This window comes from Trichosurus vulpecula, chromosome 8 (assembly GCF_011100635.1).
Source record: "Trichosurus vulpecula isolate mTriVul1 chromosome 8, mTriVul1.pri, whole genome shotgun sequence".
NCBI lineage: Eukaryota > Metazoa > Chordata > Mammalia > Diprotodontia > Phalangeridae > Trichosurus > Trichosurus vulpecula.
Genome location: NC_050580.1, coordinates 149,106,279 through 149,134,213, shown reverse-complemented (window position 1 = coordinate 149,134,213; position 27,935 = coordinate 149,106,279). Strand labels below are relative to the sequence as shown.

Genomic DNA, 27,935 nt, shown 5'->3' with positions numbered 1-27,935 from the left:
CATCTGTGCCTGCTTATCTTGTACAACTTGCTCACATCCTACCACAATTTCCTCACACACAGTTAACCCAACGTGGTAGGTGAGTTCATTGCTTCCTTGCGACCTAAGAATACCAGTGGATCCCACGGTCAGTCTGTAGGTTATCCATACATACTCTCACCAATTGATCAGCCTATCTTCTTCAAATTCACATTTCTTACTCAGATTCTACTTCACAATTCAGTTTCAATGTGTTACAGCCTATTCACACCTATCACCAAGTGTCCCTACCCTGTCCTCTAGGTAATACCCATTTTCAGCTCTTTGGACTGCAGGGCTTCTTAAACTTTTTCCACTCTGGACCCCCCTTTTTGTGTTTTGGCAGCACTGGCACTGTGTGGGCATGGCAGGATGGCATGCACGGTACAAAATGCTCATGTCATGTGTTCAGAATCAAGGCTACAATGAAGTTGCCTGCCCACTCTCCTTTTTGGAAATAGCTCTGGGGATTGAGATTGTAATAAAATGAAAACACTTCCAAATAAACTGTGGGTTCCTTGCTTAGGGTAGTTTAATAAACTATAGGAGCCCTAGTACTGCCCCATTTAAGTCTCCTCAAGCTCTCTCTCACTCTCCAAAGACTAGAATATTAACAGACTGCCCAGGAAGGGCTATAAAACACTATGCATTTGATTGTGAATTAATTTTTGGTTGCTGCATATTCAGAAATCTTTTATTGTTGCAAAAATTTTTGCAGCCCCATATGAGGTCGCGACCCACAGTCTAAGGAGCCCTTGTAGGTCAGAGATTGCAGTGGTCCATCTCTAACCTATATACTGCCACAAAGAATGTTGCTGTTACAAAGATGGGACTTTTAAAAGTATGAGCGATTTTAAAAATTCCGAAACTTCCTAAATTGATCAACTCTGGAGCCAATTCATTGTCTTTATTTTTTTTTAATTCTAACAAACATCAAAAAAAGGCCTTTCCATAAACACAGAAGAACATAAAAAGAGGACTGCAAAAGAAATAGTAATCTTCTCCTTACATCATTTGTTTCTTTAAAAAAATACAAAATGAATTTCACACATTACTTTCAAAACTGTCCTGCCCATCTGTGCTTCCCCCTTAAGTTTCCTTTGCTCTCCTCTGTGCATTTTTAAAAACATTTCAATAACACTTTTATCTTTGGCATCACTTTTACCTGCTCCATCTCCCTCAATAAAAACTGAAAAAGAGCCCCTTATAACTATTAAGTACAATGAAGTAAAATGAATCTACATAGTGGCCATGTCCAAAAATTAGTGTTTTTCTTCACCCTGAGTCCATCCATTTTGTCAGGAGCTGGGCAACATGCTTCATCACAGACCCTCTGAAGTCATGGTTGGTTATTGCTTTGATCAGAGTTCATGAGTCTTTCCTTTTGTTTTTCTGTACCATATAGTTGTTTATTGTATAAACTGTTCTAGTTTTGGTCACTTCACTCTATGTCAGTTCCCACTATTCAGGATTCTCTGAAGTTATTTTAGTCATTTCTTATAACTCAACATTATATCATTATATTCATATACCATATTTATTCAGCATTTTAGTTCTTTGATTTTCTCTTCCCATTTCCCTTCCCTCTCCCCACTGTTCTTTAGGACCAGGAAATCTGTTTTTGCTCTTATCTCTCCAGCATTATTATTCTTCTTAAACTTGCCACCATACCCTAACCCTCCTTCTTTACCTGTTAGGTATTTCTACAGCAAATAGCTTGTGCATGTTCCTCCTTCTTGTATCTGTTTCAGATAAGGTTCTGATGCTCACTCCCCAGCCATCCCCACCTCCTATGTTTGTATATTTTTCTTCTCACATAACTCGATTACAAGATATAACAAGTTTCATCCCCCTTTCCTCCTTTCTATAGTAATATATCCTCTTAACCCTCTTCAAGCCTACAGAACAGAACCAATCCACCTCCACTTTCTGTTTTTCTTATTTAACTCCTCAGTACCCTTTGAAGACACTGAAGTTCTGAAGTAACATCCTTTTCATTCCATCCTATTAGAATGTTAGTACTTCCTCAGGCAATCCCTTTCAATTGCTGCTGGCTGGTCCAGGAACAAGACACTCCATCTCTTAACTCTGGCTATCCCCCATGCCTGAAATGCTCTCTCTCCTCAGCTCCCCCACTAAACCAAATGTCCAAGTGACCTCCTTGGCTTTAAGTCCCAACCAAAATCCCTTCTAAAGGAAGCGCTGCCCAACCCCTCTTAATTCCAGTGCTTTTCCCTTGTTAATTATTTCCTATTTATCCCATATATAGCTTGTTTTGTATATATTTCCTTGCAAGGTGTCTCCCCCACATCTAAGCTCCTTGAGGGCAGGGACTGTCTTTTGCCTCTTTTTGTATCTCCAGCACTTAATATAGTTCCCAGCACATAGTAAGTGCTTAAAAAATGTCTAATGATTACTCGAATAAATTTACCTTTTAATGTATCTTGATCCACATGTTTGCATTTCAAAGTTCCTACTCAGGTTTTGTGTGATCCTGACAGTGGTTTCTTGATACTTGAACTGCTTCTTTTAGAATGCTTTAAGTCCTCTTACCTGCTATGTCCAGAGTGCAAAGATCAAAGTTCAGCAACATCATGGGTATCAAGAAATGAGGGGAGGAGATCTGTCCCTTCTGTTTAGACCCCCGTGACTGGAAGTGCTTGTCTTATTGTGTTTCATTTTCTCACTTTGAGGTGCCAGTGGTAATCCCCACGTTACCTAGGAGTTGAAGCCATGTTGACCTGAGAGCCAGGATTTCAGCAAGGATGTGGCAGTTGGATAGCATGGCCAGGAAACCATGAGAAGTCAGGATGTCTGAATTGGAGCCCAGGATGGATTTTGGACTTAGAATGGGGACCATGCTCTATCATAAGCTATTTGTATATTTTATGTTTTCTGAAGTAAATGAGTTTTTAATCAAAGCTAATGCAACTAATCAGGGGTTAAATGCAACTGAGGTACAGGGGAACCCCACTACACTTGAGGGAACATTAGTGGAAAATGGCAGAGAACTTACGTACCTCCCAATTCCCTTAAGGGTTCAGGAGAACCCTGGGGTTGGGTGGATGTGAAATATAAGATACTGGCCTTCAGGCAATAGGGGCCAGGGTAGGTAGTTTTACAAGGAAGGCCTGATCTGGGATAAAAATGGGCCCTTTGTTTTTTGAAGACTCCCTGGAATGATGCTCTGCCCAGGATTTTTGATTTTAGATAATCCTAGATTGAGGGATCCTACAGAAATTTGGGGAAAAAAATTTAGGCAGTAAATTTACAGCCCATTTCTTTTTCCAGTGAGTATTCCCTTGCAAGTCAGTTCCATTGGGGTATTTTGTAAATTTCATTTGTTGATTGATTGGTGCTTTCTGTATTATAGAATTCTATATATAAGTATTGGTATATTGACACATTCTGTATTACTGAGTTCTGTATAAGTGTTAATAGTAAGCTTAATATGAGAAATCTGAAATCACTAGATTGCCACTGTCTGGTAGAAATGATACTGTTCTTTGCCATTCAAATGAACCTAGACTTCCTACCTACAGGAAATGTGCTAAGCTGTTTGTACATTTGTTTTATACTTCTGAATTAGACATTTCTTTGTCAAAACTAAAAACAAAACAAAATTTAAAAACAGAATGCTTTCAGTCTTTTTTCTTTGATGAAGAAGCTCTGATTTTTGACCATGCTAATTCTGGCACTTTTCCTTTTGTAATTTCTTTCTGGTGACCAACCGACCAGTGGATTCATTCAATATTTGCTTTCTCCACTGGTTCTGAGAGATCTGGGCACTTTAATATCCAGGATGTTTTTTAATCATGATTTTTGGGGAGTCTAATAATGCTTTAAACTTGATCTGTTTTCCAGGTCACTTTTAAAACATAAGATCTTACTTTTTCTTCTTTTTTTCCAATCTTTTGATTTTGCTCTAATATTTCTTGCTGTCTCATGAAGTCATATATTTCTATTTGATCAATTCTATTGTTCATGGACTCCCTTCCTGGAGTAAAGTTTGGCACTTTATCTTCTAAGCTACTTAATTCTTCTTCAAAGTCTTCCCTTAAGAGCTCTTACTTTTTTTTTTTTTTTTTGGTAATTTCTTGCTTCATTTCTTTGGATATTCATGAAGTCCTTAAGAAAAATTCATTTTTTTCCTTTGAGTATCCGCTAGCAGCTGTTATAGAGATACTCTTTCCTCCTTCTGGGGAATCTCTAGACATACAGTAACTATTAATACTGGTCAGTGTTTTGTTTGGCTCACTATTTACCAGCTTAAGTTCCTGAACTGGAGCTTTTTGCCAGGGCCAGGGCCTTCTTCCTCCTGAGCTTCTGAGTGGGATGGTGAGCCCTACCAGGTCTTGCTTTGAGTTAACTGGGTTCTTGTGCTGTCCTCCACCTCCCAGGAGTTAAGATCCTCTAGACCTTCAAGGTTCAGAGCACCAAATCTTCAATGCTCTGTCTGGCGCTTCAGGACAGTCCAAGGTGCCTAGGATCTCTGAAGTACCTAGGCTGTCCAGGTCTAACTGCTGCCCCTCCACAATGAACACTGCAATTTCCCGAAGCTTCCAAAGGACTCCCCCCTTGAAGTTTTCAGTATTGTCAAGCTAAAGAAGCTTTACTCCTGAGGCATCAGGAAATAGGGCTTTGCTGGCTACACATGTCTCTGTTCCACCTCTGATCATGTGGGAAAGCTATCAGCTTCTTGGAATGGGCTGGCTCTGACTTTGTTGGTGGCCTTCTTTCCTATAGCCCATAGACTTCCAGCTGGCTTTTTCTACATGTAGGGTGGGGAGGAAAAAGTCACTTGCTATGGCTGCTCACTGGATATTTAACCTTTATCAAGTCTGTTGCAATATTCGGGTTTTTGCTGGGATAAGTGTGTGGATGCAACATGGTCTGCCTTCATTCATTCATCTTGGCTGGAAGAGAGGTGCAATTAATTTTCCAATTACAATGTCTAACCAAGACAGACAGAGAGAGAGAGAGAGACAGACACACACACACACACACACACACACACACACACACACACACACACAGCTTTATAGACTATCTTTCCAAATATAGTATCATAGGTCTTCTTCATCTACTTGCTTTTCCATGTTGAGATAAAGGGTCAAGTTCTTTTAAATGGTTATAGATCTCATTAAGTAGGTTTTGGAATATTTTGAGGCTGGATGCAATCAGTACAATATTATTGCTAACAGAAGAATCTGGAAGTCTGTACAACTTATGGGGAATCCTTCTACTTGAACAATATTCTAGATCTCCTATATAGCAATGGCAAATATCATTGGCATGCCCCTCTGCTTTATGCTTCATTTGATATTAATGATCAGAAACATCAAACAAGATTCTCTTTGTTGTCCTTTCCTACAGGAATCTTGAATAATATTGATGAATTTTAATGTTTGCGTTTAAGACTGTGCTGGACAACAGTCTTTAAACTGGAGTTTGCTCTACTGAATAAAATGCCTTTTTATAGAGAACAAAAAGCACAGTAAGATACTGTATTCTCCACATCTTTAAGTCCATTGTCCAGTGGAAACAATTCGTTACACTGTGAATATTATTTACAAAATCCTGCCTGCTCCCTTTTAATGCTTTAAGAAAGGATGCCCTCGATCTGTGTGGATTATTCTCACATACTATGTTATGTAGGTGTTGAAGAAGGTACCTAAGTTAGTTTTGATATTCTTTTGACTGACTGTCTATTTTGGGTAGCAGTAATAAGCTCTAATAATTTTTTCCCATCTTTAGCATTTTCTGGTTTTCAGTATACGTTGAGACTCTATCCCTCAATACTATCACAGTACTGTTGCCTGAAGCAGAGATTTCCTCTTTAGTCCAGCTGTTTTTCCTCATCATTTTCCTCTTCAGTGTCATTTCTTCCTCCACATTAAGTGTATCTACTGCTCTGACACTAGAACCCAAATGTTAGGTCTTTACTTCCCTGATCATGAAAATCTTTGCAGATCATGTCTGTCCTTTCTCTGTTACTTGCTGTAGCCCCTTTGACTTTGTCCTTAAACATTCTCAGAAGATTCTGCTTAGCTGAGTCTCTTGCAAAACTATCTTTTAACTGATTTTACCCTCAACAGCTTTTCTCTATTTTGTGACGTAAAAATACTCATAAATCTTCCACCTCTCTTTATGATTTTTAAAAATTATTTTATATTTTAAGTTGGTATTGTCCTTGGCTGCCATCTTTCTCTACTTGGCTAAAATTCTTTCTGTTTAGGATCTTTTTTTCTCACTGTTATAACAAATGATGGGAAGGAGGAGAAAAGAAGGATCAGTGATTCCATCAGTTTAAGGAACTCCTGGTGAAGAACTTCTTCTACCAAAGTAGATTTACACCTTCACTGCAACTTATAGTCCTAGAGATTTGCCTGAGACACTGAGAGGTCAAGTTATTAGCTCAGAGTCACACAATTGCTATGTGTGAGCGGCAAAATCTGAACAGTCTTCCTGCCTCTCAGGACAGCTCTCTATTCCATGTTGCCTCTTTTGAAATTGATTTACACTGTGTAAAATTATTGCAATCAATGTCAACATCCTTTAATCCATCCATATTGCACTTTTAAGCAAAAATGTTAAATTTCCTTTTTCTCATTTTAATTTTTCTAATTTTGTATTAAATTTCAACTCTGCTTTAGAAAGTCAGCGAACATTCTGTACAAAGAGATTTGATTCAGTAATGACTCACGTCACTAATGAGTTATTTCTTGTCCATTAAAATACCAATTTCACTTTTGGTTATGTCATTCCATAGCATCTTTCACCACATAACTGTCACTAAGAATGATCGTCACAGCCAGTTTTTTTTTCAGTCCAAAAACTGGTTTATAACCTTTCACTGCAACCATCACATGGTATAATTCTGTTCCTCACACCACTTAAAAGTAAACAGAACAGCAATGTATTCACCAGTGGCACATGGATACGCATTTATCTCTCAAGCACCGTGAGCCACACACCTAGAATTCTCAGCAAACACGCATTGTCGGTATATTTCCGAAAGCGGACTTGTGTGGTTTGCTTAGAGTGCTACACTATTGATGGTATTGTCACTCAACCCAATAAAAAGCCGTAGGCACAAGCAGAGCAGACAGGTAAGGACAGCTGCCATGAAGAAGTCACATGATGTGGTAAAGCTTGCATCTTCCTGCACTAGCTAAACTGTACAGTTCCTCTGTCAGAGATATATTAACGTGCAAAGCATTTCTTTCTGATTATGGGTAAATATAAAAACTATTCTGCAGGCCTCAAGCTGAAAGTGATTGCGTACACTGAATAGCATGGAAACATAGCTGCAGAAAGACAGTTTTCAGTGAGTAAAAAGTTGGTGCGAGACTGGGGGAAATTAAAAGACAAGTAATACCACCACAATTCTTTAAAGCTTCACATAATGGTCGCACCCCACTTTTTGCAAAAATTTTGGCATAAAATCTGTGTCAATTATGCAGTGAAATACGGTATTCATCATACCCAGCACCTTCGTATTCTCTTTTAAAATACAACCAATTATAGACATAAGGCTTCTATATAGTCTACCAGTCTTTGGACTTTCTCATTCCTTACTCCTGATCCACATTTTTTTTTTCACTTACACAATGTTTATTTGTGTGCGTTTTTTTAAAAGCATGAAGATTTTCCAAAGTAGAAAAGTGTTTTTTTATTCTCCCTTCCTCCCTCCGACCAAGCTTACTCTAAACATGCACAGTTAATGAATTTCAATATTCTATAAACCTAGAGCATTATTCGTGCTCACTGATGAACATTACAACTTTACTAAACATGCAGAGAAAAAAGAATGAGCTTTCAGAATATAAAAACTGCAGCTACCTTTCATAACTTGAGACTACTTCAATCATAAGAAAAAAGTAGCCCTCTTACTTTCTAATACATGGAAATTTGTATATTTATGAAGTTTTTAAAGGGAGAAATCTACAAAAGAAATTTTACATAACTGCTTATTGAATCTGGAACAAAATTGCTAAAATAAACTAAAGATTATAAATATGATGCTATTTTTAGTTCAGTTTCATATTGCTCTTAGAGGCATCAAAATCATGACAGTTAAAAATCTATTTTAATTAGTGCATATTCAGATTAAATGCTTTTATTCTTTTCCAATAGGTTTAACCTGTAAAAGAAAAAATGCATTATAGATTTTCTGTTTTTAATTTAACTAATTTTTAATTTTAGTTAAGTTTAGTAATTCAGTTTGGATTTCATTATTCTTTCATCCTCATGCTTTTAAATGATGGTTGATTTATTATCTTCAAAATATGTAAATGGTTCAGAACCCTTTAAAAATTATTTTATTTAAATCATGTTTTCCAAAAAAGAGGGTTCTGGGTTAGTCGCCTTTGAAAGTTCCCATACCATTTCAGAACCACATTTGCTGGAATGAAAACTTCAGATAGATTTGGTGTCATCTGGGCCTGATGACGAAGCAAATGATGAAGCAAAATTGTAGAAGTTGTCCAACACCTTCTGAGTAAACTGAGTGAATGAATCAACTGATGACACAGCAGCACTGCCCACAGGAGTCAGCTGGGCCAGATTATTCAGTAATTCCACTGAAATGCCAATCTGTGCAACAGTTGGAGTACGGGTAATATTCATGGCTCCAAAAGGATGTTGGCTGCCTTCCCCAGATTTAAGACCTGAAATTTTGAAGATGGCACTTGGCTTCCCATTCGTGACAAACCCCAAGAGCTGCCATACTGGCATTCCACCTGAAATCAGGATATGAAAAGTAGACAGATCCTCCCATGCCATCAGGAAATGGGACTGTTCCCAGCATAAACACCACGACACGGTTGATACTTTGATAATCAGGTAAGTCAAATACAAATTTATCCTCTGCCACTTGCTGTGCAACTGTTTGCACCAGCCTCCCGGCCCCCAGGCAGCCGAACATGGCTGCAGCAGTGGCGCCTCCGCTGAGCGGGAGTGAGAAAGGCCCCAGGAGCTTGGCGAGGACGGCCGCGGCAGCTGCAGGGGCCACGAAGCTCGCGATGCTCTTTCTCGCAGGAAGTTTCCAGAAGGCGCAGCCACTCCTCCAGCGGCGAGCTACATAGCGATTGAGCCGTCCGGCTGAGCCTGATCCACATTTTCAAACACATTTTTAATGGTCCTGGCACTGTTTCCATCTTTTCACTAAAGTCAACAAGTATCAAAGTTAATTTAGTTTGAATTGTCCATGAAGGATTTGTGAAAGAAAATGTGAAAGTATCAGAAAAAATAAGAAAGCACGAAGTTGAAATCTTCATTATTAGAGTACCCTTACCCATGGGATCACAGATTCACTGGGTCCATGTATAAATTCTGGAATCCAGAGTTCACAGCCCATTAATTCCCCAATTCTTTGTGGAGGAAAAAGACAGTGTTCATGCTATCTTTGTACTCCTACGGCCTAATACTTACTATCTGTTGAATTAATATGCCCTAATCCTCTAATTTCACATAACCTACATGTCTCTCCTTACAGAAGAGTTCTTGCTCCCTTCTTGCTTTTTTGTAGCACTGCAATGGAATTTCATCTTTACCATCTCATTTTACGGTTATAATTTCTTGTAAGACAGGTAAGGTAGGCAAGCATCATTCTCCTATTATGACTAAGGAAACTGAAGCCCAGAAATATTAAAGCAAATTTAATAAGATCACAAATCAAGTTGGTAGCAGGACTAACAAATGACCAAATACAACTTATTGCTACTTCTAATACACTATTCTACCACTTGATGATATACATTTATAAGACAATTAATTAGTCAGGGTTAGAAATGCAGTCTAAAATTATCTCTCATTTGTATGAAGCTGTAACTGTCCTACTTAAGAACTGAATGGGCACTCTTGTCTTCAATGGGATTATCTCTAATTCAGACCTTTAATATACAGAAATAACGAACTCCTGAATCATGAGGATTGGGTACCAACCTTAAGGGATACAAAGAAGATCCAAAATGTTAAAAATCAAGATTGTACATACACAAAAAAACCACTCCTGCACTTATATCAAATTCTACATATTTTATGTTTATACGTAGACAGTCTCTTCCCTAACTCCCTAGAAATAAGCTCTTTGAGGGCAGAGGCTATTTGATTTTTACCTTAATTTTTTTTTTAAAGAATAGGGCCAGTCATAGACAAAACTAGTCTTCTCTTTTATAAAACTCATAAAGTTTTGTCTTTGAGTACCCCGTCCTGGATACTACTGTCATTTTCTATCACTTGCTTTGCCACATGCCCTACTGCTAAAAAGCCCAACTCAGTCTGAAAAAAAAGTGAGGAAAAAAGCTAATTCCTGTAAAATACTAGCTGGCAAAGGTTTATAAGCTCTCTCTTCTCCATAGTGATATTTGTACTCATGATAGAATATTTTTAAAAAGTAGAAAGTCTTCAAAATCCTAAGGAATGAAAAACTAATGGCAGACATTCAGCAAAACCAGTGCAGAGTGTGAAAAGCTATCCGGGGATTGGTTTGGGGCCTTCCTGAGACTTCTCAAATCTCATCACGCTTTGTTCTGCTTGATTATAATGTAATCCATGGGTAGACAAATTCTTCTGAAGAACAAAAGTTTTAAAATTCCACAACATTATGGCAACTGTGCAATTAAAAGTAAGAAAAGCATACTTTTAATGAAGGTGTGTAAAATTAATATCCATAGATTACGTGTCTTAATGTTTGGTTTGGAAAATATGCTCACTGTATACAACAAACCCCCAGACAGACACTTAATATCCAAGAAATGTCAATTTCTATCTGGTAAGTCATAATACTATACATGTTCCTCTCTATTTTAGATATTTACAATTTGACTATAAGATGCAAAGGTCAATGGAATCAAAGACAAATTCTTCAAAAGACACTGGGATTTTTGAAAGGATAAACCACAAACAATTTAGCATAGAATTTATTTTTCTAACATTTTAGGGCTTTTTATCGATTAAATATTTATTGATGTCTTTTGTTTTACATCAACTACATTTCCCCAATGCATCCCTCTCCCCTCTTCCTCTCCCAGAGAGACAGTAATTATAACCAAGAAGAAGGGAAAAAATTAGCAAAACTAACCAACACATGTTAAAGTCCTGACTTTATTTGTAGTGTTCTGAGGTGGAATTCTACCTCTATAAAGAAAGGATCTCCTGATAACTTTGAATCCCAGCAAAATGGGAATATATGCCACTTACAAACTTTGGGCAGAATTTTGTGGTAGCAAAGAACTAGAAATATGTACCTACCACCTAAGGAATGCCAAGCAAATTGTGATACATGAATGCAATGGAATATTAGCAAACAACGAATATGTTAAACAATAATAAACTATGACAATGTATGTGAAGAATTCAGAAAAGCATAAGACATATTCACTAAAGCAAAATGAAGTAAACAGAATCAAGAATTCTGTGTGTGTACACACATACATAAAAATAACTAATATATTTAATGTAATGTTAATTATGAGCAAGTTACTTCACCTCTCAGAGCCTTAGTCCCCTCGTCTGTAAAAAGCAGTAATGCACTGTCTACTTCATAGAACTATAAGGAGAGCACTTCAGGTGCAATTTTTGAGTTATGTGTGTGGTTCTTGCCTTACAGAGACTCAAAACAGTAAGATAAAGTTTACAGTGAAATAAATGCCACAGAAGAGGTAGCATGTGATAGAGGCAAAGTCAACCCAAACTGCTCTCAGATTCATTACTGACTTGATTTCTCCCAACTCAAGTACTGGTATTTAAAAGATAAATCTCAGGAATTATGGAAGTTACTATAACTGGAGGTCACATTTCTCCTTCCTCTCCCTCCCGCCTTCTCTCTGTGTATGTATGTGTGTGTACACACACGCACACACACACATACACACACACACACACACACGTGTGTGTATATATCTTGCTATACAGATGCTTCAAACATCCCAGTAAATGGAAAGCCGTTCCCATCATATCTATATTCACCCATCAATTCCCCAGAGAAAGAGGCAATGTTAATGGCCCAGTGGAAATACTCTTTATTGTTGTTGTCCTATAGAAATCATTAAAAATACATTAAATGTAACATGGTCCTGGATACAACATTCAAGTATCTAGAGGCTGAAGAGGAATGGAAGGTATTTTTATTCCCTCCTTATCTGAACTGACAAATGGCAGGCCAAAACCAGGTAGACAAAGTCCTTTTGTCTAATACCTAAACTGCTATTTTTCAGTGTATTAATTCAAATTCACTAAACCTACCCATGAATCCTGATTAAAAAACACTATCTTCACTGTTTTCAAAGTTACATAGTGCAGAAAATCACTTGATAGTACAGCAGACTTGGGTTAGAGACCAACCTCTGATCTTTTTACTATTTCTGTGATGCACCTGTAACAAAGTGAACTACCCTACGTTACATAATTCTTAGGAAGTAAGTGCTTTGTAAATCTTAAGTCAATCTAATCAATCAACACGCAATTTATTGAGTGTATACTATCTGCCAGGCACTGTGCTTCTTAGCATACAAAGGCAAAAGTAAGACAGATCCTGACCTTTAGCTGCTTACATTTACTGGGGAAATACAACATGCTAACAGATAAGCACAGATACTTGTTGTTCAGTCATGTCCAACTCTTCCTGACCCTGTGGACCATAGCATACCTATACCTCCCACAGGGTTTTCTTGGCAAAGATACCGGAGTGGTTTGCCATTTCCTTCTCCAGTGAATTAAGGCAAAAAAGGTTAAGTGACTTGCTAGTAAGTGTCTGAGGTCAGATCTTCCGGACTCCAGGCTCAGCGTGCTATCCACTGAGCCACCCAGATGACTCATTATAAATATACAGTGACTTAAAATGTTAAATAAATGACCATATAGTCAGAATAAGCAGGCAAAAACTTGATGTTTCCTGAACTAAGAGTTCCTCTTCCTATCTCAATATCTTTGTGTAGACATTGCCTAGAATCCACTCGCTCCTTCACTTCTGTTTCAGAATTTTTAGCTTCTTTTAATGTTCATCTCAGTTGTTATCTCCTATAAGAAACCCTTTCTCGATTCTTGCCCACCCCCAGGTGTTAATCTTCTCCTCTTCCTTCAAACAGTATCATATCACAGTGTCACTCCCTTATAGAATGTAAGCTTTGACAGGGACTGGCTTTTGTCTTTGGATCCCCATCACCTAGCATAGTACCTTTTTCACAGTAGGTACTTACAATGCTTGTTCAAGTACCATAAGAATGAGCTCCCAAAGTTTCTCTAGGTTAAAAATATTCCTCTCTAATGGGTCAGAATTAAAACATCATTGGCATATGAAAAAATGCTCGAAATCACTACTGATTAGAGAAATGCAAATCAAAACAACTCTTAGGTACCACATCTCTCCTGTCAGATTGGCTAAAATGACAAAATAGGAAAATGATAAATGCTGGAGAGGATGCGGGAAAATTGGAACATCATTACATTGCTGGTGGAGTTGTGAACTGATCCAGCCATTCTGGAGAGCAATTTGGAACTATGCCCAAAGGGCTATAAAAATGTTCATACCCTTTGACCCAGCAATACCACTTCTGGGGTTGTATCCCAAAGAGATCACACAAGTGGGAAAAGGACCCATATGTACAAAAATATTTATAGCGGCTCTTTTTGTAGGAGCAAAGAATTGGAAATCAAGGGGATGCCCATCAATTGGGGAATGGCTGAACAAGTTGTGGTATATGAAGGTAATGGAATACTATTGTGCAATAAGAAATGGGGATGATATAGACTTCATAACAACCTGGAAAAACCTACACGATATAATGCTGAGGGAGAGGAGCAGAACCAGGAAAACATCATACACAACCACAGATATATGTATTCTGTGATGACTAACCCTGATCGACTTCACTCTTCTCAGAAATACAAGGTGCAAAGACAACTTCAAAGGACTCATGATGGAGAGAGCTATCTACATCCAGAGAAAGAACTGCAGAGTCTGAATGCAGATTGAGGCACACTTTATGCTCACCTTTTTTTTTTCCCCTTTGGTTTTTTTTATTTTTTATTTTTATTTTATTTCTTCTCATGATTCATTCCATTGGTCCTGATTCTTCTTTACAATCTGACTATTGTGTAAATAAGTTCAATACAAAGTTATATGTAGAAGATATATCAGATTCCATGCCATCTAGGGGAGGGAGTGGGCGAAGATCTGGAACTCAAAATTATGTGGAACTGAGTGTTGTAAACTAAAAATAAAAAATATCAAAAAATAAAAAGAAACTGATAAGAATTTGGAAAAAAAAATTTACTTGGACTTCCCCCCATTGTTTCAAATTAATTTAAAAAGCAAACCTTGGCTACCCCAGCTCGTCAGTTAATAACAGATTACCCAGGAGAAAAAATAGGGTCACCTTTAAGCCTTCAAAATAATTCAAGCTTAAAGACAATTACAGATAAAAATACAAGTGTGGCTTTATATAAAGCTGCCTGCAATAGTCAAGAACAGACAAGTTGTGAAACTCACAACAATTTACACAAAGAATAGCAACCAGGAAAACAGCCTCATGAGTCCTTTGCGTTAAGATTTCATCAGAACTAGAAAAGGCTAGCCAAGCACGGCTAGATCAGGTCAGTTCTCTGAAACATGATTTTAAGGTTCTTGAGGAAAGACCTGAGGATTCAGGAGGTCAGATCACAAATTAAAGCAGTCATGAATTAATGTATCAGTTCTTTGGTGCTGGAGGGAATCCTGCCATGAAGAAATGCTGATAGCCTGCCATATAGTTGTAACGAATATTGGAAACCCACCAGTCAGTAATGACTCAAACAAATGCAAGATTAAGTAGACTAGTTGTTCCATTCTACCATATAGTAGCTTAAAAAGTCAAGACATTCCTATTTGCTAAGCAAAGAGTTTACCCAAAGGGCATCACAGATAATAAGGCTAGCACAAATTCCCAAAAGTCTTTTTACAAAGTGTGCTTTTGTCATCAGGTTGCTCACCAGGGTGCCCGGAAGGCCCCAGTCCAAATATATGTCCCAAGCAGAAAAAATGAATGACTTTCAAACCCAACCCTACTATAACCTTCCTGAGCAAACCTTATGTCAACTGCCAGGGGTGTTTTAAGCAGTCAAGCATGTGAAGTGTGAATAAATGTGCACTTCTTTCCCAGATCATGCTCCCTTGTTTCTCCAGACAGCCCACATATCTGGCCAACACCAAATGCTTTAAGTTCCATCAGTTGCTTAACCAGTGTGCCTGCCCACCCTCCTTTTTGGAAATGGCTCTGGGGATTATGAGATTGTAATAAAAAGAAAAGACTTCCAAATAAACTGTGGGTTCCTTGCTTAGGCTAGTTTAATAAACTGTAGGAGACCCAGTACTGCCCATTTAAGTCTCCTCAAGCTCTCTCTTACTCCCCATATACCAGAATATTAATAGACTGCCCAGGAAAGGCTATAAAACACTCAATACCTAATCACTTCCTGTACCTTGAAATGTTAATGCTGGGGGGGGGGGGGGGGGGGAGAAGGCACCTTCCTGTCAGCAGACTGCTCAGACCCAAGGGAACAACATAGTTCCCTCCCTTTATCATCTTTACCAATACAACTAAGTCCAAGAACAACTCTTACAGTGACACAGCCTTCCCATATATCTCCCCTTCTTCTCTCTTCCCCTCTCCTCTCCTCTCCTGTGCAGAGTCAGGACTAGAAAACTAAATCCAAGAACAACTCTTACAGTTACAGAGCCTTCCCATATATCCCTTTCTTTTCCTCTCTTCCCCTCCCCTCTCCTGTCCAGAGCTAGAGACTTTGTTGGCACATGCCAACTCCTGTTTATGAGTTCATTACCACCTCAAAAGCTGCCTGGCCCAGTGCCAGGGCTTTCCCTGCAGGATCTTTCAAACTTTGAAATGTTTCTTCACTTGTCTCCCACATCCCTCCTTCCTAAGTTCCCAAGGTGAAGCCTAGTCTAACTTATTGCTTCTCAGCTAGACCAAGTACCTACCTGGACTGCATAGTCAGGAGGAATTAATGCCATCAATCAAAATTACCCAGTACTACCACATTCTCCTCCCTACCTCACAAAGCAGGGAAGAATATAAAGAATTTCCAAATGGAGATAAAAAGTAGCAGAGCCAAGGGCTGACAAAGAATGCTGATAATCTTTTTTTCTTTTTCCTCTCTAGTTTATTCCCTATATTACATTTTTGAAACCTTTAAACTAATCCATCTCAAATCTTCAATCCCACATCAGTAACATTGAAGGAGTTAGATTAAATGATCTCTATAGATGCTTCCAGCTCTAAATTCTATGAAATTATTTATTACTCCATGCACAGCCATCTGGCATATTCAATACAGGAGTGAGCTACAATCCCTACTACATATTTAAAATACCTCTTGAAACACCAATGACTTCCCTCCTGCCAAGTCCAACAAATTTCTAATTCTCAAATTCATAGGGCTTTTCCTTCCATCTTCATTCTCCTTAATAAGCTCTCTAGAGCCTCTGACATTATTTGCCACTACTTCTGGAAATCCTTTCTTTCCTTCTTTTCCTTGGCATTACACTCTCCTGGTTCTCTTCTTTCCTGTCTTGTCTGCACCCTGTCTTCTTCACTGTTTCTTCTTCCTCCTCCAAGCCCCTAAATGTCAACATTCCCCACGGTTCTGTTTTAGACCTTCCTCTCTCTGCACACTCCTTGCCCCAGCCATCATCTCATCCTCCCCAGTAGGTTTAGTTTAGATGACTTCCATACCTATCTTTAGCCTCAACCTTTCCCTTCAGCTACAGATTTGTATTTCCAATTGCCTTTAGAAATCTCCATTAGGATGTTCTTTCTGCTCTTCAAGTTCAACAAACCTCACATTATGCAAAAGGCTTTTCAAAATCTCCCCATCTACTAGAGATTCTAAACTCTTTCAGATTACCTTTCCTATATTATGTGTATATTTAGTATGTATCTAATTGTCTACACATGCTTATCTATTTTATCTTCTATGCTCCTTGAGAGCAAGGACTGTTTTTGCCTTTCTTTGTGTCCTCAGTGTTCAGCAGAATGCCTAGCAGATTAAGAACCTAAATCCTTGTTGATTTGACTTGGCTCTACAATGCATATAAGAAAAATGCAAATTCATTACTATGGCATTCAAGACTCTTGATGATCTAGCTTCATCTCTACACTTCAAACTGGAATATCCCCTACAAAACATAGAGGCACTGGGCATATATGTCTCTATGGAAATCATTTATTCTCTCATCCCGGAGGACCCTCCCTTTTCCATGTATAAGGCTGTCACTAGTCATCCTCCCTGCAGAAACAATCTGAACTGCTTCAGCACTTTCTTTATACCTTATTATGGCAGCTATCATTTATATCATATGTAGATACGTGCAGACTTATGCTCTTGGGATTACTGAGTTCCTTAAGGAAAAGGACATCAGCCACTTTTGTATCTCATACAGTGCCTACCCTTAGCATTTTTTTAATAACAAGCACTTAAATGTTTGCTGAGTGAAAGAATGAATATAGATATTACTTGAGGCTCTTCATAAAATAGTTAAGTAGCATAATTAGTTCCAGAGATTTCTTTTGGATGAGGTTCAATTCCCTCATCATCTCAGCTCACCCACTACAAGTGGAATTTGGGGTCGGAAATCCCACATGTACTATTTATAGGTTGCTTAGTGCCTGGGATCATAATCTTTTCCTAGAAAGGATTTTTTTCCTTAGAAAGGTAAAATATTTATGCCCCATCTGAGTTCCCTGCCTGACTAGAAGAGCTACTGCACTGCTACAAGAAGTAGGGTCCATATGAATACACAAAAAACAATTCACTGACCCGGGAAAACCCAGAGACTCCAGTATGAGAGGAGGGAAAAGTCATTATGATTTGTATGATGATGTGATTCACTGATTCTAGTTCATTGCCTCCCATTTAAATTATTGTAATAGCCTCAAAATAGGTCTTTCTGACTACAACCCTACCCCTCATACAGTTGCCAATGAGAGGCTTATCTTTCACACGTTAAAATTTTTTCATTGGCTCCCCACTGCCTACAGGATAAAATATTAACCTCTCAGCATAACATTCAATGTTGTTGAATGTGTCACCCAGAAAACTTGTCTCCAATCAAATTACCTACAATCCACCTGACCAAACATTTTTTAAAAACAGGAAAGAACACATCTTATTGATATTTTGTGTTTACATTATACACATTTACAGATTACCTTTACATTGTGAGAAGTCTCTTGTAACAACATAAAACAGCTAAGTAAAATGAAGAGTACAGGATCTCTGAAGGTGCACTTAACATTTCACATCTCTGGCACCCTTCAATTCTCTACTTTCAAAAAAATTTAACAGAAATCTATTTTCTCTTGCTCCCACCCCAGTCCCATTGAAAAAGAAAAGAAAAACAAATACAGTTAAGTAAAACAAATTTCCTCAATGAATACACACAAAAATTTATTTCTCCTTCTGCACTGTCAATCCACCTCTGTGTCATGGAGCTCATGTTTCAACAATTCTCTGAATCTGTTCCTCAGAAAAATACCTGGGAAGACTTATATGAACTGATGCAAAGTGAAGTGAATGGAACCAAGAGAACATCGTATCTGTATACACAGTACTGTAATTATGATCAACTGTGAAAGATTTAGCAATTCAATGTTAACAATCAAGATAATTCCAAAGGACCCATGACAAAAAATTCTATACACCTCCAGAGAGAGCTGATAAACTCTAAATACAGACTGAATCTCACTTTTTTCTTCTATTATCTTTCTTGCCTTTTTTTTGGCAACATGGCTAATATGGAAATGTTTTGCATGACTTCATATTTATAATTGATATTATACCACTCGCTCTGTCAAAGGGTGAGAGAGGGGTGGGAGGGAGAAAGAGAATTTGGAACTCAAAAAAAAAATTTAAATGAATGCTAAAAAGTCAAAATGTAATTGGGAAATATTTAACAAAACATAATATAATTAAAAAACCAATCTTCTGGAATCATGAATGATTACTGTGTTCATCTTAGTTCTTACAGCCTTCCAAGGTATTTTTTAACCAATACTGTTGTTACTGTATAAACTACTTTCCAGGTTCTGATCATTTAATTCTTTATCAGTTTATAAAAAGTTCTCAAAATTGGTCATTTTTATTGAATTATTAACTGTTCCCAGATCCTTTTTTGTACTCTATTTCTATACCTTTCCTTACATGGTCTCCATTGCTTGGTACTCCCTTGACCACATCCATTGGTAAAGTCTTAAAAACCCCACTCAGGAGCTACTTCCTCCAAGAACCTTTCCCTAAGTCATTCCTTAACACTAGCACCTATTCCAACTAAAAGTAAAATTTTATTTTTCCTCCTATTAGACTGCAAACTTCTTAAAAGAGCAGAATGTGTCATGACTTATCTTTGTGCCCCCAGTCTCATACATGGTAAAAAAATAAAACAACAAAAATAGTTGTTTCAGTTGTGTCTGGCTCTTTCTGACCCTATTAGGGGTTTTCCTGGCAAAAGTACTGGACTGGTTTGCCATTTTCTTCTCCATCTCATTTTACAGATGAGGAAACCAAGACAGTGAGTTGCCCAGGATCACAGCTAGTAAGTGTCTGAGATCAAATTTGAACTCAGGAAAATGAGACTTCTGGACTCCAGGCCCAGAATTCTATCTACTGTACCATCTATCTCACCCCCTTATACGTAGCAGAGGTTTAGTATTTATTGAATTCAAGTGAGAAAGAATGAAAAGGAAATTTTCTGGGAAGTAGATCATTCATCTATCCATCGACTGCTCCCTAACAGTAAACAAAAATTTGAGAAAGTATTTCAATGCTTTGTTTTGGTTTTCCCCCCCAAAAATTGTATTGATGCCTTTTGTTTTCATCATAGTCTTTTCCCGGATACATGTCATGGCAAGCCAAGCGGGACTTTTTGTTGTCTTTTGTTTTGGAGTGCTTCTCAGCACTAATGCAAACAAGTGCCTTTGATTGAGTCTTGCCTTCGTTTGTAGGAAGGCCCATACCCTTTTGCTAGTTAGGTCTTGAGAGGTGTGAAAACCTCAAGGTGCACAACATTCTGACCCTGAAGAAGCCTATATATACTCTAAGGTTAGCATTTTGTCTGGGGCTCACTCATTGGAAGAGCATTGGTGTGGAGACTCTGGGTGGCTGTTTGTTGCAAGAATATGCTAGCAGCTGCTGTAGGGGTGTAAGACCTGGCAATAACCAGCACACAGAGAACTGCCAGCACAGGTTCTTTTGATCTGTTTTACTAAGAAAAGTAATGTTAAGGGGTTAACAATCTTATTTTAATTCAACATACAAATATCACTCACTTAGTTCAGGGGAAAAAGCCAGCACCCTGAACTTCAGAGCAAATACAAATTACAAACATCGACAGACCTTGTCTGATTCAAATCTCAATGCATAGTTATCAGGGTTTAACAAAGTCCCAACGTCTGGGTTTACAAGCTGGAGGGCTCTTAACTACAGCTGCCCAGAGTCTCCACATGAATACACCTTCAAGAGTGAGAGCCCCTAGCAAATAGCTCTGTTTTCTCTTTTTATACACTCTTTAGCCATCATCAAATATCATCTGAACGACCAGAACTCAGGCTCCTACTACTGGCTCTGGTCTTAGCAACTCCCCTTAGGACCCTGAGGGCTTCATGCCCACCTAGGCTTAAGCACCTAGCAAATAGGAGTTTGGACCTGGGTTTGGACCTAGTAACACTCAATGAAGATATTACACTGGTAAGGAACAGCCCCTGAAAAACCCAGATGTTGGTACTTCTCTCTCTCTCTCTGGTAACTATGTATGTAATGCCTTGGTCAGACAGCTAGAAGTCCTGTCTGTTGATTTGTGTTTATTTGCTCTGTTTATATGGTTTCTGCTTGTAATTTCTGTTTGTGTTTTCTCTGAAGTTCAGGGTGCTGGCTTTCCCCCCCGGAACTAAGAGAATGATATATGTATGTTTGATTAAAGTGAGATTGCAAACCCCTTAAAGTTGCTTTCCTTAGAAAAGCAGATCAAAGAACCTGTGGTAGCAGCCCTCCTGTCTGCTAGTGTTGTTAGTCTTACACAGCCACAGTAGCTGCAAGCAGCATTGTTGTTACAATACACAAGCCCCCATTGAATTCTCTTGCAACCTAGAAAAAAACAAGCAAGCAAAATAAGCATCTGACAGCGAATGTAACATTCTATATTTGGCATATGCAATATCTGTATTTGGGTCCCCCACCTCTCTACCAAGTGAAGAACTTTTCACTATCTGTTCTCAGAGTTCAGTTGTCTTGCAGTATTTTCATTTATACTACTGTAGTCCTAGTTCTACTTATCTCACTATTGGTTAAAGGTTTTCCCAGGTTTCTTTAGTTCCTCATATTCACAACACTGTATTTAATATTCTGGGAAGATAATTCTCTTAAAAGCGAGCCAAATTACAGTTATAAACCAAATGCAACTGAACAGCTTAATCAAAAAACTTTAAAAACCTTTTTCAAACAGACCCCAACAAAAGCTTGTAACATATACTCTCTAGTCCAAGAGTAAGCTCTACAAATGGCTTCCCTTACTATTAACACTATCAACTATCAGAAACTCTTAATTCAGTTAAAAAGCTTCCTACTCAGGCAGTATTTGTTCAGTGGTTGGGAGGGTGGGGTATAAAGGATGAAAAGAACCCTGGGCTTGAGATTCTGAAGACTTGGATTCACCTAATGATATGGTGATGTCATATATTATAGTTTTATGTGACTAGATTATAAGCCTTGTCTTACCTGAATTTCTGATCCCTCCCAACACTAGTGTTAAGTTCACTTAATCAAATAGCTTGAATTTCCTTGATATAAAAAAATAAGTCATAAAAACAACTGTTTAACAGTGCCTTGCATAAGTTAAGTACTTAAGTGTTTGTTTAGTATCAGTTGCCAATAGAAAAAGAAAGGATACAGCATAGTACAAAGGCACTACTGGAATAAATTTATGAGTGTCTACTTCCTTCCTCCCCCCCACCTCCCTGCCATTGAGATTTTGTGTATAACTAGGTAGCCAGCAGAATTCCCTCTAGAAAAGGTGTTGGGGTGGTGTTTTCTAAAATGCAAAATGTTATACAAATTTTAAGATGTTACTATGGGAACTCACAGTAATGCATAATCATCAATGGCAAAAGACCAATATGAAAGCTTCGGAAATCTAATTTCTTCTATTACTGACTTGTTAAGGTCCTTTAAAAGCACCCACTATTGTTACTTGGCCAATGCCAAGAAGTATACCTAGGGCAAGGCCTCTGCCACCTTGCTGACCCATATATTTTGTGCCCCACCCCCCACAATGCACAACATCTGGTACTTTTCTTAAAAATCAGGCAACTCATATGTATGTAGTCCACAAACTCCTCTTCCATTCATTCATGTCATTCATTTGCTCAAAAACCTTCAGTGGCTCCCCACTGCCTCTAGAATAAAATAACAATTCCCTAGTGAGACATTTAAAGCCCTTTATAATTTGGCTCCTAACCTACCTTCCCATTCTTATTTCACATTACTCCCCTTTATATATTCTAAGATCCTCCCAAAAGGACAACTGCCTATTCCTCCAAATTCAACCTGCACTTTCTCATCTTTGTGCATTTGGCACAGTCCATCTTCCATGCCTTGAATACACACCCTCATCTTTCCCTTTCAGAATCCTAACCTTCCTTTAAAGCTTAACAAACCTTTCATGGTTCCCAACCTTTCCACCATCCAGATCAAAGTCTAGCCTCCATACATTTTAATTATATTTATCTCATAACTGCTCCCCTCTCCCACTCCCCAAGTAAGCTCTGTGAGAACTTCATTATTTATCTTTGCATCCCCACTGCCTAGCACAGTGCCTTCCTCAAATGCCTCTACTCAGTTCTCATGCTCTTTGACCTTTCTGCAACATCTGACACTACTGATCCACCTTCACCTTCTGGGTACCCTCTTTTCCCTTGACTCTGTCCTGGTTCTCTTCCTGTCTAACTCCTTATCCCAGATTCCTTCACTAGTTTATTATCCGGCTCCACTGAAGAAAGCTAGTTTGTCCCTAAGCCTCCAAACTTAGTTATCTTCTTTTTGTACTCTATATTGGGTGATCTCATGTTGCCATGACCTTAATTATCATCTCCTCATATGGCTTCTAAATCTATATAACCGGATCTAAACCTCTCATCCCCGACGAGTCCAGAAACTCCAAATGAATACTAGATATCCGAACTCTACCTAGATATTCTGGAAGCATCTCAAAGTAATCACCTGTAAAAAAGCTAAGTTCTCATAATTTCCCCCCTTTAAACCAATATTCTCCTTCCAACTTCCCTATTTCTGTCACTCAGGATCAACTCTGACATCACTTTTGATGCTTCCCTCTTTCTTCCCACTATTCAATCGGCTGTCAATTCTTTCAACTCCACAACATCTCTAAAATTCATTTCTTCTTCTCTACTCTACCACCTACTATCATTGTTCAGGGCCTTGACATCCCAACTTTCTAACTTGTCTCTCTAGCTCCAATCTATCTACCCCTCTTTTACATAGTTGCCAAATTAATCTTCCTAATACACAGGTCTGACCTCCTCAAAAACTTCTGACTGTTCCCTGTCTATAGGATAAAAACCATCTGACATTTAAGGCTTCCCATATCCATTCCAATCTCCCTTTCCAGACTTCTCCTAGCCATATTACTACCTGTTATGCTCCCTATATAATGTCTCATATTTTCTTGTATTGTTTCCTTACCTCCTATTGCTATATCTGAAAGTTTTTCCTCCTCTGCTCTTGCCTGTTGAAATCTTTCTATTCCTTTAAGTCCCCTCTAGTTTAGATGCAATCTCCTTTTTGAAACATGCCATGATCCCACTCAGCAGAGGGATCTCTCTTTCCCTTCAACTTCTAGGGCACTCAGTCTGTATGTCTCTTTTTGTCCCTATCACATTCTACCTTGTATTATATACTTACTCCACACAAGGTTCATCCACTCATTTAACTCTAAACCTCTAATAAATACTCGTGAAATTGAAAGAGGTAGAACAAAAATTAGAAGGTTAAGAGAGGGGCTTAATCTGATTGAGTCTAGGAGATGGGAGAGTGGAAGTTATATCTGTTTTTGGTATGGAAGAAGTGTACAGAGGCCTTGTTGTGTCCCCTTCCTCCAGGCCAAGGACTCCTTCCTGCCTTCCCTTCTTTCCTCCCTTCCCCACCTCCAGGGAAAATTCAAATTAAGTAAAATCCTTTACATTTACCTAAAGCAAGAACTGTCTGTAATGAGATTAAAGGTTGGCCAGAGCCAGATGGTCGGAGGGCTTTATATGTCAGTATTAACAACTAGGCAAAGAGGTACAAATAACTGATTTGCCCCTAGATCCACACTGGCCTTCCCTCCAAAGCAAGAAAGGACATAAAATATTGGATAATCTATTTAAAGGGTGAGCTGATGCAGGTAATTTTTGAAGGGGGCAAGAGAGCAAAATTTTGGCCAGATGGAAAACATCAGACTTTTCTTAAACAGCTTCCCAAACTAATCACTTTAAATTTTACTAATGTGATCTTCAAAATTAGGTATTACATAAAAATCTTTACCTTTTTATCTGACGGTATACTTCACAACTTAAATACATAGACTATATATAAGGGCTCACTAAAAAGCAGAGAAGGCAATCTGCAAAAAAGATATTTAATTTCTCTATTTCTGGTTCAAATTGTGCTGCATCTTTCACGCTCTATCCCTTCAAGTACCAATCTGATAATAAAGATGGTACATGGAAAGACTTTCAATATTCATTCAAAAATATGAGTACCTACTTGGTCTACATCCTGAGCATTTTACTGGATGGACATAGGGAAACAGGGGAAGAGATAATATTTGGTCACTGCCCTCAAGTAATTTAAAATCAACTTGAGTAGTTTAGCACAGGAGCTAGCAGAAAGAGCACTTAAATGTTTCATTCACTGAGGAGAAAAGACTCTTATGAAGTTAAACAGCCGCCACATTGGGAAACAAATTCCTACACTGGTCAAGAAACATTCTATGAAGAAAACGGCAAAGGAAGTAATTATGTTGATTAAGTACCTACTAAGTAAAAGGCACACAAACATAATTAGTGTCTCTGTAGACAAGTGGATGGTTGGGAGAAGTAGATCTTTGAACCCAATAAGAATTTTTTTGAAAGGCTTCATATTATACAAGGCTGACTCCCCAACACAATCAGTCCAATATTATTATTCCCTCTGGGAACCTGATCTCCCTGTAAGCAGTTTGAAGAAAGAAAGGCAAATTGTTTGTGTGTGATGATTAAAGTACTGACACAGATTCAAAGGTTTATTTTATTCAGGAACTCAATATCTTCTCAATATTCTTGCAAGGTAACTGCATAGAGTTCGGCTTTGTCTAAGAATGGCCACTATGACACTAGACCAACCAACCAAAGGCACAGCATTATTAAGCCTTTGAACAAGGCACTTGAGTCACAAGAGTTTCATCTCTAAACAGCTACTAATTATAATTTTTAAATGTCAGGAAAAAAAATCACCATGTCAAAAGCCTAAGATAAAAAGCAAAACCAAAGTTTTCTTGTTAACACCAAAGCCATGTTCATATTATGAAGCAGCCCTAAAGTAGAACCTAAGACCTTTCTCTTGATTATTCTTTTCCAGTTGTAAAGAAACCCCTCCCCCAAATATATATTTATCTAACTGTGTCAGGCTAAAACATGAATAATACCAAAAGTGAGCTTTACACATATAAGGACTTTGTGAGAAGATGGGGGAGGGGAGAAAGGATGACTTGGCTCCATTTGTCAGGCTGCTACTAGGAAACAATGTGAAAAGGCTGGTGAGCTAATCAGAGGCGGCTGCAGGTTCAGGTGAGAGAAAAAACAAAGTTCAGAAATCTTCTATTAGTAGATAGAGCACTGTGAGTAACAAAGTACTGCCTCAAGCACAGTCTAATCTTAACTTTTAGGGTAAGACCTAAAGAATCTAGAAAGTAAGGAACTTAAATCCTCAGAAACCAGCCAAGTAGAAAGAGGAACAGCAGTAAAATAGATAGGTTAAGAGGCCAGGGTGGTAGAATTAGGTGGAACAAAAGGCCATTTATAAAACCACTGTATTAAACTGAATAATAATCTGTGTTCTTGTAACTTACAAATTTATAATGGATGTTTCTCTAATCTTAACTCCTAGAGATATTAATCAATCAACAAGTATTTATTAAATACCTAACAGTTCCAGGAACTGTGTTAGGCGCTATGGATACAAGTATAATAAATGTTTGATGACTGACTGCTTTGATTCTTCCATTGTTTCTGGATAGGGTGTGTCAATCCGCACCCACACCTCACAGCCACCCCCCAACTACCCAGGTTTCCACACCAAAGGACCACCCCCTTCCTCACCCCCCAATATATTATTGCCCCTACTAGAATATCAAGTGCTTCATGAAAGAGGTCTTTGCTTTTTATATTTGTATTTCCAGCGCAGAGTCAGTCAAAGAGCATTTACTAAGCACTAAGTGATGGGCACAGGCTAAACGCTGCTTTCCTATCCACAAGAAGTTCATAATGCAAATTAATTCATACAAAATTCGTAATTCATACAAAATAAAAATAACTTATGTACAGCATAAATAACTACGCAAATAAGATATATACAGTAAAAATAGAAGGTAATTTCAGAGTAAAGCCTTGTGGGTTAGGAAGGAGGCAGTAGAGGCATGTGTGAGGTAAATAAAATGTGAAGACTTCACAGGGAAGATATGTATAAATATATATCTATATCTATACTAAGAAATGTTTAAAAATCAAGAAATAGGGAAATAGGGAAGTGGAAAAATTCTGAGGCCATGAGAGTCTGATGGCTCAGCCTCTGGGAAAGTCTACCCTGAAACTTTCTGTACTTTCTTCTGGTTCGGGTTTTAAAGATTTGCTCAGTAAGAATAGGGTCACTGTGACCTGCTTTCCTTTACTGTAAAAGTACTGTAGAAGAATGGAGAGGGTCTCTCCCTCCCCTTATCCTATTCTCCTTCTTCAGATTTATAGATGTCACCTCAGCTAAGGGAATGGGAATTGGAGTTTCTGTGCCTCGATTTCCTGGCTCTTTGTCTAGCTTTTGTGCTCAGATTGTAAGCCCACCTCCCAGCCAATGGTGAGAAGGGTCAGAGGTGGGCGGGAATTCTCTCATGTTAGGCATAATTATTGGTGCTTTGCCCCTTGTACTTTGCCTCCTTTGCTGGTTCTGTTCTGGCAGAGGATGCCCTATTCTTGAGAATGGAATAAAATTTATTTCTGTTCCCACCCTGAGATGGCTCCTTATTATAAATTAACATTTAACTGGTGAGGGTCTTTCATCCCACACAGGCAGAATGAGAAAAGCCTCCCGGAGAAGGTGGTTTGAGCTGTCTTGAAGGAAGCCAGCGAAGCTGGGACATGGAGGACAGGAGTTTATGCAAGTACTCTTCTTCCTTCTTCCTTGCCAAGGCAAACTTAGCATTTGATCCCATTTCATCTCGCCTGTTTCCAACAGATTGCCTGCTTCTACAAAGTCATGTCTTCTCTAGCCTTAACAAACCCTGATACCATCATCTTCACTAGTTATGTCACATATATCTCATCTCTTTCATGACTAAACTCTTTGAGAAAGTACTCTACTACTGGAATTTCCACTACCTCTCAGCTTCTACACTCAACATCCAACTCTAACTGCTAACAGTGATCTCAGTCCTCATCCTTTTCAATCCTTCTGCAACTTTTGACACAATTGATCATCCTCTTCTCCTTGCTACTTTCTTCTTTGTAGGTCTTTATGACAATACTCCCTAATTCTCCTATCACCTAATCATCTCAAGTCTCCTTTGCTAGAGCTTCATCTAGACCCAGTTGCTATCAGTGACCTCCTCCCCTCCCAAAGCT

At 38.4% G+C, this 27,935-nt stretch overlaps 1 protein-coding gene and 1 pseudogene across 1 annotated transcript in view; both read right to left on the bottom strand.

The window, feature by feature from the left end:
• Positions 1-27,935, bottom strand: part of ZNF609 (zinc finger protein 609) — a 218,343-nt gene that overhangs the window by 132,135 nt on the left and 58,273 nt on the right. The gene's annotated exons all lie outside the window — the stretch shown is intronic.
• LOC118828136 lies at positions 8,322-8,947 on the bottom strand (annotated as a pseudogene).